We start from the raw sequence: 15,282 nt of genomic DNA, 5'->3' as shown, positions 1-15,282 counted from the left end.
TATATTTTGCTTCAGTAATTGTTTTAGTGTTATCTAGTTTTTGGTATTTTATTTTGAAGTTAGCATACATTAGGTATTTTGTTCAGATTTTTTTGAATATTTTCCATTTTAACATCAACAAATGTTTGCTTGCATGTTAGCCTGAGTTTTGGGGATTTAGTTCTGATGAACTAGGCTGTAAACCATGTGACTGTAATCCAGGTGGAGCATATGATAATAATTGTGATGTAATAAATGGGCAGTGCCGTTGTCAACCTCATGTAAGTGGACGTCGCTGTGATCAACCAGTATCACGTTACTTTGTTGGAAATCTAGACTATCTAACATACGAAGCTGAACTTACAACAAGTTGTCAAGTAAGCATTGATTGATTTCACTATTAGCTGCACCAACATTATTTATTAGTTTGATTTATTTAAACAGTTGTCTGTAATTTAACCTTTCACATTTTAACTTCTTGACAAAAATTGATTATGGTTCATAATGATCATTTTCCAGTGTAAAAGTAAATAATTAGCTTTGGAATTGAATATTTATTTACTTGAAAATTAGTTTCATTTTGTTTCCTCAACCTTATCTAAAAAGGATAATCATAATGGTTAGAATTCTTTACAGAACTGTGCAGTTAATATCAGAGAACCAGAATCAGGAAAAGAACAAACATGGACTGGACTTGGTTTTATGATGGTTTATGAGGGTTCCAGCCTCAGGTTTAACATTACTAACGTTCCTCAAACACTGGAGTATGGTATTGTGATTCGTTACGAGCAACAGGTTATCTTTCACTTTTTTGATGTTGGGTTTTTGAGATAATTAGTGTGACTTGTGTATTGTGTAAGATAGGTGAAATAAAAACTAAAATATTAATGATTGTTACTGTAGTAAAAGAAGTATTGCCAACGTTTAAACAAAAAGAAAATAAATTTACCCAGAAAGCACAAGTGCAAATTCATTAATTATTTAGTGTCATTGAATAACTTAAGGAATGTTAAATTTGTTTTATTAGTTATATATTTTATTACTTTAAACTCCAATGACTATATCTAGGTATCAGTTTGAAAAATTAGTTTAAAAGGACATTTAAGTTAAGTTTTTAAGTTTGGTATATTGCTGTTTGCCTTCACTAGGGAGTGGGTTTCATATTTGAAGAATTTAAAACCATTCCAAATCCTATGTTTGAATATGCCAAAACTGATTGAACGTGCATGTCATTTCAGCCTAGAAATTAATTTCTGAAGTATTATCCACTCTTTACTGTTTTGTGGTAGGGTAATTTAAGAGTTAACCTGTCTCAATTACTTGACCTCTATATTAAACAAGCCAAATAAAATAAGGTTTGTAGACATAATATATGGAAGGATGAGCATAACAGTATTTTATAAGTGAAATGAAAGAGATAGTTACAATAAAAATAACCTTTCATTGATGGAAAAATAAAATGTGCTGTTTAAGGTAATGGGATGAATAGTTTTCTAAAGTTAAAAGTGTTAATCCTTGAAATGACAAAAGGTATTTTAAAAAATCTGTCTGAAGAGAATCTTTCACTAGAAATAAAAAAATTGATTACTGTGTACAAATAACATAGAGCACTGGATAATTTATTAAGAATTACAAATTTCGTTTTTAAGTATTGGGTGTTAGTGTTAATTTTACCAAGCAACTGAAAATTATTGTACAGCTTAGGTTTTTTCGTTTTTTATATATGTAAACATGTTTAAATTAGCTGGTTGTTAAGATCTGATGGAGTAAATATATTTTTGTCTTGTTTTTAGTTTGGTATCATAACTTCTTATCTATATCAGCAGTAGTTTTGAGGGCTTATAATTCTAAAAATGGAATTTTAACACTTGTGGAGAGCACAGCACAAATCATTCGTTGTATAGCTTTGTGATTAATGAGACAAAACTAACTTCTTATCACACTTTTCTACGTAATTGGTTTATTTTAAGCAGTTGGTTAATATTCCTTAACTATAGTAATGGATTTTTCTTATTTAATGGTGTATTCTGTGAAGTAAAAAAGTATTCATACACAATTAAGGTAGTTTTATTTGTTTTAAAATAAAACTTCAACATAAAAAAACAATAATAGCAACAAACAAAAATAACTTTAATCTGAGCTAAGTTACTAACAAGTAGTCTTTGTAGTAGAAACACTGATTGTACAGCTTCCATTATCAAGTTATAATAAACCAAAGCTTGTGGATTTTGTAAGCAGTTTTATAGAAGATTTGTTTTTGTTTTTTTAAAAAAAGCTACATACAGCTTTATAAGAAAGTTCTTTATTCACCAATAAAGATATCATATATTTAATGAGTATTTATGATTGCTTTATTTTAAGTTCTTTAAAACAGAAGTAATAAAAAGAATAAACACTATTAAATAAAGCTACATGTTAATTACATTCGCTTTCATAAACTTTTATAGAAGATTATTATGGTACTGCTGTGATATCTTGAGGACCACATCTAGTTTCTAACAAAATTAAATTAATACTGTTGTCAAATAGTCATGGGTAATTCTGTCATCACAATCAACATCTTTAAACCTTTGTTCACCAACTTATCAAGTGTAGAACTTAATACTCTATTTCATACAGGTTTATTCAGTGAATTAACGAGGTTATTTTAAAACTAAAAATCAGTTAGGAAATGGAGATCATCATATATGTGGAATGCATGGATAGAAATTTGAAAACCTAACTTTGAAACCAAACAAAATAAAGCTAAATACTGTTAAATTTTAGTAGTTAAAATTTTGACAAAGTAGAAATGGTGGAACTTCCCTCGGATATACCACAGCTTTGTCACTTATTAAGAATCCAGTCAGTGTGTTGGTACAACCTTTTGTTTACTTGGTGTCTGTTTAAATTTCTTCTAATATTCTATTTATAAATGGTAATGAAGTAAGTAAAAATATACTTGCACAAGAATAGCAGTAAACTTGGAATAAATTAATATAGTGTTTATTTAAATATATTTATCTCATTATTATGAAGGTAAGGTAAATGTGTGCTTGGCTTATTCTTGAAATATAATTATAACAAAATAATTTTGAAATTGAAAAATACATTTTTATTATTGAATTTTTCTTTTACTTTTTATAGCTTCCCTTGGACTGGGAAATGGCAGTAGTTTATATTGAGAAAACAAGTAATATTGATGACATGGGACCATGTGCTAAAATTCCATTATTTGATGAGAAACTACTCTCATTATCTTCTAGTAAGGATTTTCTTTTACCTGCTTTATTCATGTTTTCACACTCCCACACGTGTGTGTGTGTAAAGACAAGTTTTCAGAAAGTATATCTTACTCCTTTAAAAGTAAAAAAAAAAATGTGGCTTTGGAAAAGCATGAGCCATTGGGTTTCTAATTTTGATTTTTTTTTCTTAAGTGATTTCTTAAAATCATTTGTTTTTATATCAGTGTTTATAAGCTCTGCTTATTAAATTATAAACAATAAATCTGAGCTATAAAAGAATGTTAGGTGCAAATCAAACACTTGGTCGACAATCTTGAAGGCTAGTGTACTTGTTGAAAACCTTTATATATCTGTAAAGTATTCTTTGTTATGAACTTACAGTTGACTGAAGTAGTTCTGTTGGCACTTTTAGAGGACTGAAATTTGGTTCCATTTCAATATAAGATGTGTTTAAATGAAATTTTTAGTACACTTATATTTTAAAGTTAATTAACAAATGTGTATTTGTGAACGAAATTCAGTGTAAAAGTAAATTTTCGTGAATGTGTTCCAGGTCTTTAGGTGTGCAGCTTAAGTTTTGGGTGCCAAATCACATAAAGAGGGTTTTAGCTTAAATATACAACTGTTCTTTTTTTTCACATCTGTAAATGTGTTCTTAATATATATTAAGAATATAGCAGTTCATAACAAACTATCCATTGAGTTACTTGAATAACCTTTATTCAAGATGACTAAAGCAGAACTGCAGTCTTGTTGATTATACAAGCTAGGTCTGGAAGTTTGAAAGACAACTTTTATATGGCAAAAATAAAATCTAATGTTGTAAACAAACACACACAAAATTTTATTATTGAGAAACAGTCTTTAATTTTATGTAAAAATTTGTATTGACTTTGTCATATAGCTGTTGATCATCTGGTATAGTGTTGTCCAGTTTTGTGCTAGTGATGAGCTACATAATGTGATCTCAGGAGCTGGACAACAATTATTTGAAAAAAGTAATTTGTTATTGAAATTTATTAAATTCTACAGAAGTACAATAAACTAAGTATTGAGCAGTTAAGTCTTGGTCAGTAAGAACGAGTTTTTTGGTTTTTTTTTAGCTTAAATTTTTACTTTTTACTGGGTGATTAGTGGATCAGTCAAAACTGCCAAAAGAACTTAGTTGGACAAGCCATTTCCACTGGATGATTGTTGATACTTGTCATACTTTTAACAAAATTTTAGGAGTGTTTGACAGTGCCTTTTAAAATGTGTAATGGTTTGGAATAATGAGGGATTCTAAGCCTTTTATGTGTTAAATTCTGAAAACTAGGGTTAAAACAAGGTTGAATGGTTATGCTTTATGAGCAGAGTTCTACAAATTTATTCTAATTTAAGTTAGAATTGCTATTTGTGGCTGATTTTAATTGGCTTTTAAAGAAGACTAATTAGCATGATCTCTGAAAATATGCAACGTGAGAGAACAGTGCTGTCTGTCTGTGCCTTATCGTTACACTAAGTTATTTGGTTTGAAGGAAAATTTGTCAGTCGATACAAAATACTTGGTTCAAAATCAAAATTCTGTTGAATTCATTTAAACTTGTAGACTTTGTTTAATAGATCTGCAGTAGCCAAAAAATTTTTTTAGTCTTACACAGTCACAAAAAACATATATGACATTACAAGGTTATTCACGTAAATGTATTCCATGATGCTTCTTTTCCAAAATCCATGTTTACTGTTACAGGAGAAAGATACACTTTAATATATCCACCAGTTTGTCTGGAAAAAGGTGAAAAATATCAGGTTCATCTTGAGCTAACTTACTACAATATGCAAGAAGACAGACCTCGGGCATTTATATTTATTGACTCTGTAAGTTGTACCTTTTTATTTACCTCGCACCTGAACCAAATTAACCCTCATGTTTAGAGACTTTACATCATTAATTTTGAAAGACTGTCTCAGTTTTATTTTATTCTTTATATTTTGAAGAAAATGTTTGCTTATATAGTCAGTGCTTCAGAAGATTTAAAAGGACATTGATAGGCAAAGATAAATTTTTTTGGTTAAGGACAAATGTAAATGACTGGAAGATTTTCAGCCAGGACCTTTAGTTTTATGTCCTTATTTCAGGTACAGAAGTAAAATAAATATAATTTATTTAAAAAACCCAGTTTGAGACATGTTAAATGCAAAACTATCAAATCGTATGTACATTATTAACTCCTTAGCTGCAGAATGTGCCAAATGATGTGATTTGTAAAATGACGGGCAATTTCAGAACACACCATATGGTGTGCTTTAATTTCTTTCAAGCAACAGCTTGTGGAATGCACTCAATTGACTACTAAATTTTGATTGGTTGGTAATTTATTTCTGTTGATATAATTGGCTCACTCATTGGCTCAAAGCATACTGAATTAATTTTTAAAAAATTACAGGCAACTTTCTAATGTGTATACTGAAATATTACATAATACAAACAAATTATATAAAAATAAATTGTAAAATTCTGCACTGAATTGTTTTCAATGAAAAAAACTGCAGTTAAGAGGCTGATTAAAAACACTAACATTTTAAATCTTGTAATTCACAAAATTTATGTGTAGTCTCCAAAAACTATAATTAGTACTATCAATGCCCTAATTACTTTATTAAACTTTTTTTTCAAATGCCAAGTGATACGTTTTGTGAGTTGGTTATTAAACAGAGCTAAAGATTATTTTACTAACAAAACCTATATGATGCTATTCATGTTTGTTTATTTTTTTAAGGAATATGGTAAAACAATACTCGATTAATTGTAAACAATACTGAAGTTTTTTTAAAGTGTTATTGAACCTGGACCATGTTTGTAGCTTATTTTTTCTGTATTCTCTGAATCAATACAAATTCGTGATCAGAAGTAGATTTGATGTAGTTGGATTAAAGCTGTAATCAAGTGTTTAGTTATAAATGTCATTATTATTAGATATATTTTTGAAATAATAAAGAACTGCAGTTAGGATTTCCATACATATGTTTGGAAGAAACTGTATCCTCACAAACAATTTTCCCCATTATAGATTGTTCTGCTACCTGTGGTTGACAGAATTCCATTTCATCATAAAAATGATCTGGTAAAACAGAATTATGAAGAATTTAAAAGTTTTCAGTGTGACAAGATTTTCTTAGCTGTTTTACAAAGGGATCCACATGAGGCATGCAAAAACTTCCTTTATAGTATTGGCTTCTTTGTGTTTGGAAGTATAAGTAAGTTTGATATTTACTGCTCGTAAAATGTTTTAATTAAAAAAAACCTTTATTCAGATGGGTAAACTCTTCTGTTAATACTGATGTGTTGGTTGGGTATTTGGTCATAAAAAAAACATTCTGAACTCTCTCTGCTGGAAAGTTACTATATCTGTTTGTAAATTGTAAAGATTTGGCTTTGTATCATATTTTTCTAAAACATTGCTTGCTAATCTTTCTTGTTCCCTTCTCATCCAATATTTTTTAATATCTTCTTGAACCTTAAAATATGAACATTAATTGTAAGTATTTCTAGCCTACATTTTTTGTATTTCTTTTGACTGAAGTTTTTCTTAACTGTTTTTCCTGTGGTAGACTGAAGAATTACAACTTAAATCACTGTTATCACAAAATCTTAATTTTATACAATCAGTTCTTACATGTGCATAGTTTGATACTCTTTATTTAATTTTAAAAATATTTAATACTTATGTAGGTTTAACTTTAGTTCTATCAGAATAAAACTTAAAACAAAATTATGATCGAAATTCGAGGCATTTCTGAACTTTATCCATTGTTTTGTGGGTCTTACTACATAGACCATTATTAAATCTTTCATTTTTCAGTACACAACTATGGTTTCACTGTTCATAATTAGCTTTAAGTATTAAAATATTTAAAAATTCAAGTTGGCTTTTAAAGATCAAGAATTGTAACTACCAAAACTAATTGTTTTTGAGTCTGGGCAGAACACAGTTTAATATTTAGCATAAGGTGTTTTTGTGTTTAACATCACATGGAACTACTGAAGATGTAGACTAGAGTTTATTTTATTAGTTGTTTTTACTATGAAAGGTTACTACCAGTAAGACTTGATTGTTCATTTGGTCTGAGAATATTACATTTTGGTGTTCATATTTTAAAAATACTGAAACTAATAGGAAGTTACTGCAATTCTAATGTATATGATTTATAAAATTCAAACATGGGAATGGTAAGTCTTTCTTCTGAGCAGTACTTGTGATAAGTGTTTTTATTTTCATTGTTGCCTTCTATATTTTCGTAACATTTTTACCTTTTATAAGTTTACAAACTTTTCAAGCCAAGATATTTATATTGAATATAATGCCATATATGGTAATGTTTTGTGCTTTTTTATGCTAATTTGTAGAGTGTGACTGCAGTGTCACTGGATCAATGAGTGAAGAATGTGACATTTTAGGAGGTCAGTGTCAGTGCAAGCCTAACACTGCTGGACGGCAATGTGATCGATGTGTCCCTGGTACTTCGACTTTAGCCAAAGAGGATGTAGAGGTAAGTAATGTCACAATTAACAATTGTCTTCTATTGATCTTGTTTTGATGTTTTCATGTCTTCAAAATGATTATATAAAAATAAATTAGATGTTTTATTCCATGTGCAATCACTGGTAATAAAATTGAAGGATTGTTCTTGTAACTTGTTCAATGCAAGAGTGTTTGAAAGTCGTATTTTAGAACATTCAGAAAGAGAGCAGGCCTGTTAGAGTTAGTTTTATCATGTTCTCTTTGGATTTTGTTCTAATTTGTTTCTCAAAACGTCTGTAGAAAAACTAAAATCTTAGTTTTGCATTTTGATTTTCTAGCATGTAACTGTCACACTGATGGTTCTTTGGACAATATATGTGACACAGAGACTGGGCAGTGCCATTGCTATGGTAATATCTCTGGTCAGCAGTGTAATGAATGCCTGTCTGGATTTTGGAACTACCCGGACTGTGAAGTTTGTGAGTGTAATGGCCATGCAGATTCCTGTAATTCTGAGACTGGGTCATGTTTGAACTGTTCTGATTTCACCACAGGTGTCAGGTGTGATAGGTAAGTTATTGGATTATTGATGTTTGTTTATAGCCCATATTTATGTTATTAAAGGATATGCTATGTGGTACAAAAATTATCTGGAAATTAACCCAGTTTTTAAATTATTTAAGTTCATGGAAGCTTGTGGTTAGTGATGATTAATTTAATTTGTGATAGAAATAAAGTTTTGGAAGAAAAACTGAAGGACTTAAACTAGATTATTTTGTCCTAACAGGTGTAGCTGTTGGAAGGAGCATTATGATGTGGAAGTATTTTAGTAGCAAGATTTGTTGTTTGATTCCATTAGGTTTTTCATGGAGTTCTTGTGTACTTTGAAAATGACTTCTCTTTATTTTCACACACAGTACTTTAGTGGATGAAGGCTCTCCATAGACAGTAATGCAGAAAAGTTGCAGTTGTGTTGTCCAGAATTGAACTGAAAAGCATTGCATTTATAATATTAACATTCCATGTATTATAGTCTTCTGCCAAAAATCTATGAAATATTTCCTGACTTTACTCTAACAAATTGGATAAAATGAAACAAGAAACATTTTGGCACTTTGCAGGGTGATTGCTATACTGAGTACTAATCTACTATCTTAGCTATGTCTTGTCAATAATTTTATTCCACTTACGTAAACTGAAGTTTTCCAGGCCAAGTTAACCATTACAAGTAACTTTGGTGGAAACATTTTCCTTGTATAAGCTGGTCTCTTAGAATTATGAACTGAACATATATGTATAATTTCAGAAAAAATTTAAAAGTAACACTAAACAGAAAAAACATGATTTGTTGATTTGAAATTGTTAACATTTAGTTATTGGAATAGCAAAATGTTGGCTCAATACAGCAAAGCTTGCAGACTGTCTACATACAGTAACAAAATGTTTGTCACATTGTTATTATTAGTGTTGAAGCTACAATCCTGGGTTTAAGGTATTGCTTAGTAAACTGAAAACATCAAAAGATCACCAGTAAAGTGTTTCTATTGAACTAGTGATTATGTTCATTGTTAATACTAATTGCTTACAAAGTTCAGACTTTTCAATGTGTTAAAGTAAATGCCTTTTTTTTAAAGTGAAATTTGGATTTAAAACACATTTAAAAATGTTAGTTTTTCAGTGTCATTTCTTTACTCTTGCTTAAATAGTACGTTTACATATTTTAAAGACCTTAACATGTGGTTGCTGATGTATGTCAGTTTGTATTTGGTAACATGTTGGTTTTCACCAGTTTTTGTAATAATGTTATGAACCCATTTCATTCTTTTGGAGGATCTGCAATGTTCAGTGAAACATCAATTCTTATTATTTCACACCCATACAAGATCATTTTTGTTCACCAGAAAATATTTTAATTATGAGTGTGTTAAGATTAACCATAGGGTTTTGTGCTGACTTTTGTTTTGTGTACTATAGGTGTGTTACAGGCTACTTTGGTAACCCTAGAATTGGAATAAACATTTCTTGCCAACCTTGTTTATGTCCTGGACCAAGAGACAGTGGATTCAGTCATGCTCAAGACTGCGAGTTGGATAGCCAAAGCAATAATTCCATCTGCCATTGTGAGGAAGGCTACAAAGGTAACATTAGTTGAACTAGAGTGAAACACAAAGCTGCAAATGTAAGACCTTAGACCTAGTAAAGATAAAAGTAATTCTGTGGATCTTTAATGTAGAAGTTAAATAAAAAAATCTTTCATTTTAACATTTAGACCAAACTTATCCTCCTTAATTTTCTCTGATCTAATTATTCTAATGCTCTCATTAAAACCAGATCAGCTGGTAAACTTAATTTTTACATTTTTTCTCTAATAAAGGAAAGGATGCCAACCTTTTAATTTGCACTGTTTCAACAGTGTTTAAAGAAAATGTAATGAACTAGCATTTTGAATCAGTAATGTGAAGTGCATTGGTTGTTAATATAGTATAAGTAATTGCATTAAGCATTTGTTTTATGCATGTACCTTTAACCAGTATTAAGTTTACTTTTTTGTTTAAATTGTACATCATTCTGTTGCTATTGCATACGTACAGAATCAGAGTTGCTACAGGTTTCAAAGGATGACCAATTTAATTTTTTGTTTGTTTATACTTTAAATAAATTTAATCAACTGCCTTTCTTAAATGAGATTTATGTTCATATTTTTGTATATCAAAACAAATGGACATAAATTTATCCTACCATTTCTTTGATACCAGTTACATTGTTTCTGTACCTTTTACTGCTGTTTTTCCTTTACTTTTATTTCTAATTTTCATTATTTGTTTATTTCATAGTCTATAAATTACTTCCATAACTCATATTTAAGGATGTGAAGGTGATATTTTTGTATACTTGTGATGCTAATTTGACCTAAATGTACACCTGTAGAGTGTGTTTCTTAGAGCAAAGCCACATCAAGCTATCTGCTGAGCCCACCGAGGGGAATCGAACCACTGATTTTAGCGTAAATCTGGAGACATACCGCTGTACTAGCAGGAGGGTCAACGTCTCTAGAGTCAGGTCTACCTATCACAAACTGTTCATTTGTGGAGTAGCTCCATAGTTGAATGTTCTTTTCTGTGTGTGTCTGCATTTTAAGATACTAGTCTGTTTCTATTAAGACTTATTTACTTCATTTTTAATACAAACTCGCACACAGTTTCTCTGCACTTTTACTGAGATAAACTTCTTTAGGGCCTGTCTGAAAGAAACAACATGGGAGATGTTTTATCATTGTCTCTCTTTCTCTTTCCTTTTATAAAAAACTGGCATTGTTTAATAGGAAGTGATCAACTATATCTGATCTGTAGCAAATGAAATATTGCACAGAAGGCAAGAATTACCCAAGTATGAATAATAATGGGGTCAGCTGCATTTTCATTGTCAGACTTCTGTACAATAATTCATAACCATGATGTTTCATAAATACCATATATTATACATTTACTGCATATCTACTTGAAACTTTTTGCAGTAAACAGATGGGTTATTAAAAACTTGTGTCTAAATTTAGTTTGAATTTTCAGCTATTTAGTTTTATGGTTGAGTTTTTTGTTTTGTTTTTTAATTTGACAAGAATAAATTTTTAGGTCAAAATCAGTATTTTTATGAAATTATTTACCAGAATTTATACATATTTTAAAGATGCATTCATAACTTTGAGATAATTTAAAAAATAAACTTAGTTTATGATTAATCAATAGCTGTAGTTGTAATAAAAGAAAGTCATATTAGTAATAATAAAATATTATATAATTCAGAAATGTTTTCTTTATGCAACTTCTAAAAAAAAATTCTTTTAAAAGTTTTGGGAATGTTGACTAAAAATGTTACATTCAACCTAACAGGTGAAAAGTGTGAAAGCTGTGCTGACAATTTTTTTGGGAACTTAACCGTGACTGGTGGAAAATGTCAGAGGTGTGATTGTAATGACAACATAAACACTACCATTCCAGGAAGTTGTGACCAGTTGACAGGAGAATGTCTTCTTTGCATTTTCAATACAGAAGGTTCAAATTGTGAATACTGTAAGGAAGGATTTTATGGAAATGCAACCCAACAAGACTGTCAAGGTAAATGCATTCTGATTGTACTAGAATTCTTTAAATTATTATATTAAATTCCATGATGTTAAAGACTGAAAAACATTAATATGTTAACGATATGCATTATTTAGTTCTTTTGAAATGTAGTATTTATAGTGAAAATAAAAGAATTATACTTGTTAGTCTGTACGACTATATTTGCTCTTTATAAAGCTTATGAAGTCAATTAAATACCCTTATTTTCAAAATCCTTAACATTACCACCAACTGTATTTAATGCATGACTCTTAGTTTTAATATGTACATAATGAACCACTATTTTAGTCATCATTTAAAATTTATTTTACATTGACTAGTATTAAAAAGCATGGCTAAGATAAATTTGGTCTCCAGCAGGTGTCCATTTGTATGTAATTATTGAAGGCATTGTGAAACAGTGAAGTAATGTATTTAATTTATCTATAAGAGGTTGAGGAAAATGCTATTCATTTGAAACGTTATAGGGAACGTGAAAATTCATGGCTATCCCATACATGCTTGAAGGGACACTGATTGTTTTTTTAAATTTTTTCACTATTAAGCAGCAATATAACTGTTTATTTAATAGCATGATTTATATATAATTGGTAATTAACTAGTGGTGTTTTGCTTAAACCATACAATGTCTGAACAGTAGATTTGTTGATAGTGCTATGTTGTTTGACTATTAACATGCAAGTTGCACTAAACATCCAGTGCTTGTTGAAATACATTTTTTCGTTTTAAATAGTGATCTTCTCTTAGATCTTTAGATTCTGATTTGTTTCACTGTACTCTATCAGTCAGAATTTTGAGTTTTGACTCAAGATTATCTGAAAGTAAAAGATGATATTGCTGTAACTTATGAATTACAACTTAATGCCCACTGGTTTCTGACATGGGTTTTTGTAGTGTTAGGTGTGATCTTGTTTCACATGAAGGGTGGTACATCTCAAGTGTGCATCAAAAAAGATGACTATTAATGTTTTTCAAGTCCTCAGACTTGTCATTGTCAGCACAAGTCCTTAGCCTTCATTATAACAAGTTTCAATCATTTACATGAGATATACTTAAAGTAATTTAACACTTATAAATGAGGATTAATATGGATTACATATTACCTTTTTAAGTGTAGCTGCTCCTGCTCCAGGGTTAAGTCAAATATCTAATCTCAAGGGTACTTGTAAGCTAAGAGTCCCAGGATAAAGACTTAGTTAGTGTGTGTGTGTGGGCAACTTGAAACATTACAATGTGGAAGGGTAACTTACTGTTTATTTTCTCTAAATATTTGTGACCATTTGAGGTTGCAAGTTATCTTTTTTTTTTTTTATAAAATCAATCTTGTATTTGAAATATTTCAGTTTGTATGTGTAATTCTTTGGGAACTGACCATACTTCTGAACATTGTAACTCAACAACTGGCCAGTGTGTGTGCTTGCCCAATGTTATCGGTCAAACTTGTGATCAGTGTGACATTAATTATTGGGATTTTGGCAGTGATGAAGGATGTAAGCCATGCAATTGTGATCCACAAGGATTAATGTCAGATTACTGCAACGTGGTAAGACTGTATCTGATAAATGTTTTTGTTTTCTAAAGTGTTTCTAAACATTATTGAAATAAAACAAAAACCTTTTGTGGCAGAATAAAATTTAGTTGCAATAAACATTCTTTTGAGTGAAAAGGTAAATTCAAATCGTAGTTGCTAGCTGTCCTGTAGTAATCTGTATGTTATTTTATGTGATTTATGTTGGTGTAGAGAGGTGTTACTGTTAAATGTCTCGGCCACAGGGTGTATGGATGATATAAACTCTGTTGGATAACCTTTTAGAAAAGTTTGTCTATGGGGGGGGGAAATCCATTGTAAATTGAAGAAGTGAGTTACCTCTAAGTAACTTGCCATTTATGTATAGTGCACCATGTATTTGTGCTTAGACTTCAAGCTGTATAAATGTATCTCAGAACAACTGGTATGGGTGTTAACACTTTTAGTGATAAGTAGAGAACAACGTTTCAACCTTCCTAGGTCAGATTCAGGTTAACAAGTTGTATAGTTACTGAGAGGTGTTGGACCCATGACAGTAATGATGATATCTTCTCATTTTTTTTGTAACTTGAGTCCATTATCAGTTTAGTCTGAATATTGCTGTGTGGGTGTAGAATATTCAAACTAAAAAAAATGAATTCATAATAATGTACATTTTGGAAATTGAGAGTGTTTGTTTGTTTATACAGAATGAGGTACATGCATATGTACCTTTTAACTAAAATTGGTACAAATTGTACAATTCTAATGAAAACAAATCCATAAAACAGACTATATATGTATATATTGGGTCCATAAGAAATGTGCAAAATATGATAGAACCTGCTCTGACTTCACAGCTAAGCTTAAGAACTGTTTAGTTTTCTTTCTGCTACAGCAACCTGGGTCAGTTCTTCCTTTTACAAATTTATACATTTCTAATTGGAATTTTATATAATGTGTGTTCTTTTGTTTAAAAATAGTTCATTGTTGTTAAAATCATTTTTAGTTTGATGGCCAATGCCACTGTAAGGAAGGATATGGAGGTAGAACGTGTAGTAATTGTGAAGAACGCTACTGGGCTGATCAAGAAATGGGATGCATTTGTAAGTTCATGTTTAAGAATTAGATTCCATTATAATGTACGTTAGAAGTTTGGAAGAAAAATGTGTATTGTTATTTACTTATCTTGATGAAAATGTATTTGGGTACAAAGATTTCCAACATTTTCTCTCGTGGATGTTTTTGTTTGCACTCAGTACTGCGATAACAAATTTAAAGAAATTTAGTTATGTTTTTTTACAAGTTTGATTTTATAGGAATATTTCGTACAACATCCCTAGATATTTATTGTAGTTAACCACAAAATATGAATTTTTTTTTAAAGTTGTATTTAGATGTGATGTGGAGGAAGATAACCGTATGGAAATGAGTGAATATTTAATGGGTGTTCTAAAACTGAGTTACTGCATAATATATATAATAAATGTCAATAACTGTTTTAAACAAGTAGGTAGGATATAAAATTGATTTTCCCTGATGGGACAGTAGTAAGTCTACAGACTTGCAATGCTGAAATCTAGCTTTTGGTTTCCTTTAGTGGACATACCAGATAACCCATTGTTGCTTTGCTCTAGAAAAATAATGTTAGTGAAGAAACTTAAACTTTTGATTAATTAATTGTTCTTAAGCACAGAGCTCCACAGTGGGTTATATGTATAATCTGCAAATTATGTGCATCAAAACTTAATTTTCTTCGTCACAAGCTTGCAAATTTGCATGTGAGCCAGTGAGGGGTGAAGTACAAGATAAAAAAAAAGAAGAGGTTATTAAGATGAGTTTTATAAAACAGATTTGCTAAATGTAATGTGTTGTGAGAAGGTTGAAACAATTTCTTATTGAAACAGAATAAGACATAAGTATTACTAACAATAATACAAGTTAGTTGT

At 30.1% G+C, this 15,282-nt stretch overlaps 1 pseudogene across 1 annotated transcript in view; it reads left to right on the top strand.

The window, feature by feature from the left end:
• The window catches only part of LOC143257803 (laminin subunit beta-1-like), a 56,183-nt pseudogene that overhangs the window by 16,576 nt on the left and 24,325 nt on the right, over positions 1 to 15,282 (top strand). Inside the window, exons 11-21 of the transcript XR_013031999.1 lie at positions 141 to 356; positions 616 to 774; positions 3,106 to 3,223; positions 4,933 to 5,060; positions 6,254 to 6,440; positions 7,591 to 7,733; positions 8,044 to 8,275; positions 9,680 to 9,843; positions 11,593 to 11,817; positions 13,170 to 13,369; positions 14,343 to 14,439. The product of XR_013031999.1 is annotated as a laminin subunit beta-1-like (transcript). The remainder of the gene's footprint in view (positions 1 to 140; positions 357 to 615; positions 775 to 3,105; positions 3,224 to 4,932; positions 5,061 to 6,253; positions 6,441 to 7,590; positions 7,734 to 8,043; positions 8,276 to 9,679; positions 9,844 to 11,592; positions 11,818 to 13,169; positions 13,370 to 14,342; positions 14,440 to 15,282) is intronic.

Source organism: Tachypleus tridentatus, chromosome 7 (assembly GCF_004210375.1).
Source record: "Tachypleus tridentatus isolate NWPU-2018 chromosome 7, ASM421037v1, whole genome shotgun sequence".
Taxonomy (NCBI): Eukaryota; Metazoa; Arthropoda; class Merostomata; order Xiphosura; family Limulidae; genus Tachypleus; species Tachypleus tridentatus.
The sequence above is the reverse complement of the archived record's forward strand: the minus strand, read 5'-3'. Positions and strand labels throughout refer to the sequence as shown.